Consider the following 7,685-nt stretch of genomic DNA (forward strand, 5'->3'; position numbering starts at 1 on the left):
CCGTTGTGTCCGTGTGTCCGTCAGTGCACACAGGACGTCCGTCAGCACCACAGGACGTCCGTCAGCACACGCAGGACGTCCGTCAGCACACGCAGGACGTCCGTCAGCACACGCAGGACGTCTGTGGCTGTCCGTGTGTGTCCGTGTGTCCGTCAGCACACGAAGGACGTCCGTCAGTACACACAGGACGTCCGTCAGCACACAAAGGACGTCCGTGGCCGTCCGTCAGTACACAGAGGACGTCCGTGGCCGTCCATCAGCACACACAGGACGTCCGTCAGTACACAGAGGACGTCCGTGGCCGTCCGTCAGCACACACAGGACGTCCGTCAGCACACGCAGGACGTCCGTGGCTGTCCGTGTGTGTCCGTGTGTCCGTCAGTACACACAGGACGTCCGTCAGTACACACAGGACGTCCGTCAGCACACACAGGACGTCCGTGGCCGTCCGTCAGTACACACAGGACGTCCGTGGTCGTCCGTCAGTACACATATCAGCATGCGGGCCCCTCCTGTGGACTGTTCGGGTGATTTTGGCCCACGTGGGCTGTCTGTTCAGTACACACAGGACGTCCGTCAGCACACGCAGGACGTCCGTGCCTGTCCGTTAGCACACACACAGACTGTCCGTGTACTGATCCGTGTACTGAACTCATATCAGCATGCTGACCACACATATCAGCATGCTGGCCCTTCCCGTTGACTGTCCGTGTACTGATTTTGGACAACTGATGCACCATGTCAGTACACATATCAGCATGCTGGCCCTTCCCGTGGACTGTCTGTGTACTGATCCGTGTACTGAACATATATCAGCATGCTGACCACACATATCAGCATGCTGGCCCTTCCCGTGGACTGTCTGTGTACTGATTTTGGATAACTGATGCACCATGTCAGTACACATATCAGCATGCTGGCCCTTCCCGTGGACTGTCCGTGTACTGATCCGTGTACTGAACATATATCAGCATGCTGACCACACATATCAGCATGCTGGCCCTTCCCGTGGACTGTCCGTGTACTGATTTTGGACAACTGATGCACCATGTCAGTACACATATCAGCACGCTGGTCCTTCCCGTGGACTGTCCGTGTACTGAACTCATATCAGCATGCTGACCATACATATCAGCATGCTGGCCCTTCCCGTGGACTGTCCGTGTACTGATTTTGGACAACTGATGCACCATGTCAGTACACATATCAGCATGCTGGCCCTTCCCGTGGACTGATCCGTGTACTGATCTGGACATAAGCTCGAGTTTTGATGGACTGGACTGTCCAAGTCAGTCTGATTGGTCCAAGTAGTACTTATGCTGGCTCGACTTTCCATCATCCAACCAAGTGTTAACATTTTTCCTTGGTATGATCGAGGCCAAGCGTACTGATGGGGAAGCGTACTGAAGGGATGAATTAACTCTTTTGGGTTTTAATGCTCCCGTCAGGATGCTTTTGTCCGAGACTTGTGCACATGCGGGCTGCATTTCATCGGCCAATCTGAAATACTGGTTTGACTACGAATGTTCGCAGCCAAAATTGTTGTTCCTGTTTGGATGCTAATAGTTTTATTTGCGATCGAGGAATTATGACTGAGGTGTCATGTAAATTTGTCCATGGGAAAAGGCGTTTTCCTTCATAGTGTTTTGTGAAGTGTTGGCCTTCCGAGATCTATTTCGTGGATTCTTTAGGATGTTTCGTATAGCTCTAGGAGCTTTGCTATGAATTTTTCCTTACATGCCGCGTATTACGGTTAAAACGTTGCGGGCTTGAAGGAGCGTATTGAACTTGGTCAATTTTCGAAAAGTTTAGGTTTTCCGTTAACCGTTTGGTGTTTTAGGACTTAGTTTCGTTACGGAAAATTTATCATATGATTTCCGACTGTGGGCTATACGATAATTTATCATATCATATAACCGGTTTTTACGATGGTTGTAAATCATTAATATGTATACATATGTCAAAGTAGCGTTGTTTCTGCGGGTTTTACAAGAAACGTTACTGCTGTGATTTTGATCTTAGGTGAAAGTTGCTTGGAGTTACTCATGGAGTGTTACCAAAGTTTATTTCAATACGATCTTGTCGTAGAACGTTTTTCATAGGTTTTTTGAGAGGATTCTCATGATACGTTCGTTTCTTGAATGAACTGGTCATCCAGAGGTGGATCTAGCTAACCATCGGGAGGAAAGTGCTCCTTTTAACGTGCACGATGCTACATCTATTCTCGAGTTTTCTTCGTTGCAAAAGTTTTCGATGCTTTTCCGTGACTTACTTGGTACAACGGAAACTGAAAGAAATGCTTTGGTGATTGAAGATTTCTCATAAAAAAATTTTAAAACGAAACTAGCTTTCTGAAGCCGGAAAAGGGTTCAATACTTTGGCTAATCGTCGAGTTTCAGTTTGATATTGGTACAAGTTTTCTGTACGCATGATTGCGACAAGAAATGATGTATAGTTTTTGAGATTATGTTCATGATCGTCTGGATATGTTGCTAGCGTTTAGACGAATATTAAGATTGTCGTTTGCCTATTCTTGACGATTTGCAGAAGTTTTTGAAGTTTTTGAAGTTTTTGAAGTTTGGGAGTATACGAGTATAGTATACGTACCTACTCCCCCCTTTTTACGAAAGAAAACGGTTGAACCGATACTTTGAAGGGTTGTGTACGTTTCTTCTTCTGATGTTTGGAATGATCGATAATTTGGGACGATTTATAGACGACGCTTGGACTGTGATTTGGTTGTTTCCAAGTTGACGACTTGGGATATGTCGGTTCCGAGAAAATTTCCAGAAATGAATCGGTTTTAAGATGACGTTCATGTCTCTAACTTTTTCTCTCTTTAGGAAGCAAGCTTGATATGCGTTGCGATCGTTTCTTTTCGACTTTCGGAGAGTTTAGATCAGTTTGCAAGATCTTGATGAACAATTATGGACAATATATCGAGACAGGAAAAATCGCTTAAAACTTAGTTCGCTAGACTATCCGCCTAGGTTTTACGTTCCCTAAAGTTCTATGGCAGCCTCAAAGTAATTTCCTACGAAAATTCCAAGTCTGATTTCAAAAATTTAAAGTCAGAAATACCTTAGTTCTCTCGAAGATGCAGTTTGTTTCTTCTCAGTTTTGCTTGCTCATTTCCCTTTCCTCTTCTCGTGTATGTTCGCCATTTCTGATATTGGTGTTTTATCCTTTGAAACTTGATATTTATCTTCCGAACTTGACTGTTATCTTCTCCTTAGATAAGACGTCGATTTTTGTAAAAAGGTTCAACGTAATCGTATAGTTAAGGCGGCTAAGATGTTGAGTTAACCGTTGCCGTTTTATACGATTAATCTGAATCCATGCGAGAAAACAAGTCTTTGCGGTTTTTTTTTATCGTAAAGTTTCAATGGTAACTCCGATAGAAACAAGAGACGTTTCGATCGAGATTTGAAGGAGAATACAAAGCTGGAGGTAAGGGCGAGTAGGAGCAAGCGAATGAGTTTAGACGAGTCTTATTTGTTTTTGTCGTAAAATCTCAATGGAAACTCCGATTGAAACGAAACTAAAAGAGTTTTGATCGGGATTCAAAAGAGAACACAAGGAGGAGCTTTTTGAGGCCTTACAGGTTGCTACGTAGTGACTGACAGTCTGACAGGTCGCTATGTAGCGAGTGGAAGCAAGCCGATAAGAGTCCTACTTGTTTTTGTCGTCAAATCTCAACGGAAACTCCGATTGAAACGAAACGAAAAGCGTTTCGCGACGATGATTCAAAATAAAACCTAAAGGAGGACCTTTCTGAGGCCTTACAGGTCGCTTCGTAGCGACTGACAGTCTGACAGGTCGCTACGTAGCGAGTGGAAGCAAGCCAAGAAGCGTCCTACTTGTTTTCGTCGTAAAATCTCAACGGAAACTCCGATTGAGACGAAACGAAAAGCGTTTCGATGAGGATTCAAAAGACAACCCAAAAGAGGACCTTTCTGAGGCCTTACAGGTCGCTACGTAGCGACTGACGGCCTGACAGGTCGCTACGTAGCGAGTGGAAGCAGACCAAGAAGAGTCCTACTTGTTTTCGTCGTAAAATCTCAACGGAAACTCCGATTGAGACGAAACGAAAAGCGTTTCGATGAGGATTCAAAAGAGAACCCAAAGGAGGACCTTTCTGAGGCCTTACAGGTCTCTATGTAGCGACTGACGGCCTGACAGGTCGCTACGTAGCGAGTGAAAGCAGGCCAAGAGGAGTCCTACTTGTTTTTCGTCGTAAAATCTCAACGGAAACTCCGATTGAGACGAAACGAAAAGCGTTTCGATGAGGATTCAAAAGAGAACCCAAAGGAGGACCTTTCTGAGGCCTTACAGGTCGCTATGTAGCGACTGACGGCCTGACAGGTCGCTACGTAGCGAGTTGAAGCAAGCCAGGAAGAGTCTTACTTGTTTTCGTCGTAAAATCTCAACGGAAACTCCGATTGAGACGAAACGAAAAGCGTGGCGATGAGGATTCACAAGAGAACCCAAAGGAGGACCTTTCTGAAGCCTTACAGGTCGCTACGTAGCAACTGACGGCCTGACAGGTCGCTACGTAGCGAGTGGAAGCAGCCAAGAAGAGTCCTACTTGTTTTCGTCGTAAAATCTCAACGGAAACTCCGATTGAGACGAACGAAAGCGTGGCGACGAGGATTCACAAGAGAACCCAAAGGAGGACTTTTCTGAGGCCTTACCGGTCGCTACATAGCAAGTGGAGAGTTGGTTGAGCTCGGTCGCTACATAGCGATCGAGCAGTGTGCGTGCTCGGTCGCTACGTAGCGACCGAGCGGTGTGCGTGCTCGGTCCGCTACGTGCGTGCTCGGTCGCTACGTAGCGACCGAGCAGTGTGCGTGCTCGGTCTCGCTACGTAGCGACCGAGCAGTGTGCGTGCTCGGTCGCTAGTAGCGACCGAGCAGTGTGGATGCTCTCGGTCGCTCGCTACGTAGCGACCGAGCAGCGTGTGCGTGCTCGGTCGCTACCGACCAAGCAGTGTGCGTGCTCGGTCGCTACGTAGCGACCAAGCAGCGTGTGCGTGCTCGGTCGCTACGTAGCGACCGAGCAATGTGCGTGCTCGGTCGCTACGTAGCGACCGAGCAATGTGCGTGCTCGGTCGCTACGTAGCGACCGAGCAGCGTGTGCGTGCTTGGTCGCTACGTAGCGACTGAGCAGTGTGCGTGCTCGGTCGCTACGTAGCGACCGAGCAGCGTGTGTGTGCTTGGTCGCTACGTAGCGACTGAGCAGTGTGCGTGCTCGGTCGCTACATAGCGACCGAGCAGTGTGCGTGCTCGTCGCTACGTAGCGACCGAGCAGTGTGCGTGCTCGGTCGCTACGTAGCGACCGAGCAGCGTGTGCGTGCTCGTTCGCTACCGACCGAGCAGTGTGCGTGCTCGGTCGCTACGTAGCGACCGAGCAGTGTGCGTGAGCAACCTGTGCGTGCTCGGTCGCTACGTAGCGACCGAGCAACCTGTGCATGCTCAGTCGCTACGTAGCGACCGAGCTAGGTAAGTTTTGTTGTGTTTCCTTTTTCCCTTCCGCGATTAACCTAGGGGTTTTTCAGCGGTTTTTGGGAGAACAAGTTTTATCCTTCCGAAATGTCAACGGAAAACGTGTTTTGGTAAAACTCTTACGCATCGAGATTTCTTTTGTTCGGTAATGAGCCAAACTTACGGGGTTTGATAAGATTTATCGTTTCCCTTTACGTTTAGAAAGTGAAATCGCGAGCTTGTGTAGTGCTCGTCTCTTCCTGTGGCGGAAGGTCGCAGCAAGGCTTTCATTTTGTTGAACATATGAGCAGTCAGTGCTGCGAGTTTGTCTTTCATATATCCATACATAGTTTTGATCAAGCGTTTTGTGGCCATGAGTAGAGTATAATCCTTAATCCGCCAAACTTCTCGTAAACTGTGGGAACCGAAATTCGCACTGTCGATTTCCGTTTAAATAAGGAAACTAGGAAAACCCTAATTTCCCAGAGGTCCCGGATCTCTGCAAGAGCCAACGACAAGTGACCGAATATATGCGGAAATCGTGAAAAGATAACAAACGAGTTTAGAGAAACAGTAGATCTTATTTCGAATCTGCGTAAGAGCGTTGCGATCATTACAAGAGATCATAAAATCTTTGGCCGCAAAGGCTGTCAGCGAGTTACTTAGTTCTAGCGGCCTAAAAGCTCAAACCTAGTTGAGTCGCAGTTCAATAACAAAAGACGAAAAAGATACATAAAAGGTTTTTGATTGGTTTCGGACTGAACCTTGTTAAAGGCTGCCCTACGTACCCCTTTCGAGGATCAAGCCGAACGTAGTTCAATTGATAGAGCTGGACAAGAGATCGAACTGCCTGGGCAAGTTTGTCTAGTAATTGAGTGCCAGTCATAGAAACCGAACTTGTCGAGAATAAAGCCTAAGGTTTCTAAGTGCAGAGAATTCCGAGTCTAAAGAGTTCTCCCCACGCCTCTCGCCTAGGACTCCTTATATACTAGCTCCAAGGTCGGTTTACGCTTTTACTCTTCTGCCCTTAAGCCGTCATAGCATAAAATATAGATATTCCATTTTTTTCCCATCTTCGTATTTATCCTCAAAATTTCGCATTTATCCGCGGAAACTTGACATTTATCCTTCCTTGCGCGCCAAGCGTAAACCGTCATACGGTTTATGGGCCTTTGGTTAAGAAATCGTAAGTTGGGGCCTCGAGTCGTGTCTTAGGTCCCTTTGGGCCGTCTTCCGACTCGAAACGTTTATTACGACTTCTTTCGATAAAGAACGAACTTCTTTCCGGTTTTTACCGCAAAGTTTGATTAATGTCTTAGAATGGTCGGAAGACATAACTGAGTTCGCTACGGTCTTCGGGAGATAGCATCGTAGGATAGACGAGAATGCATGAATTGGTGTTGTATCGACGTTTCGGAAGAGTTCGGTCGTTACGTAACGACCGAACAGCACGCACGCTCGGTCGCTACGTAGCGACCAAGCTTGGCTGAGCTCGGTCGCTAAGTAGCGACCGAGCGAGATGGACGCTCGGTCGCTACGTAGCAACCAAGCTTGGCTCGAGCTCGGTCGCTACGTAGCGACCGAGCTTGGCTCGAGCTCGGTCACTACGTAGTGACCGAGCAGGACAGACGCTCGGTCGCTACGTAGCGACCGAGCTTGGCTCGAGCTCAGTCGCTACGTAGCGACTGAGCGGGACGGACGCTCGGTCGCTACGTAGCGACCGAGCTTGGCTCGAGCTCGGTCGCTACGTAGCGACCGAGCTTGGCTCGAGCTCGTCGCTATGTAGCGACCGAGCGGGACGGACGCTCGGTCGCTACGTAGCGACCGAGCTGTGTGCATGCTTGGTCGCCCGCGTATCGATCGAGCTTGGCTTGTCCAACAGATCAGCTATTCGACTTCCCGAGATCCAGAAGCAGAATTTTCAGCTGAAGCCTCACTACTATACTCTCGTGTCGCAGATACCCTACTCTGGGTTACAGCACGAGCATCCTATGGACCATTTGGAACGGTTCGAGGATCTAATCGCTGCCATTCGGATGGAAGGAGTCCCCGAAGATTACCTGCTGTGCAAGCTCTTCAGATACACGCTGAATGGAGAAGCGATGCGCTGGCTTAGGCAGCAACCCACAGGATCTTTAACATCCTGGAGCGACATCAAGAATGCTTTCTTACAAAACTTCTTCGATGATGCGCACGCTGAAG

This window comes from Brassica napus, assembly GCF_020379485.1.
Source record: "Brassica napus cultivar Da-Ae chromosome C2 unlocalized genomic scaffold, Da-Ae chrC02_Random_19, whole genome shotgun sequence".
NCBI classification, from domain to species: Eukaryota; Viridiplantae; Streptophyta; class Magnoliopsida; order Brassicales; family Brassicaceae; genus Brassica; species Brassica napus.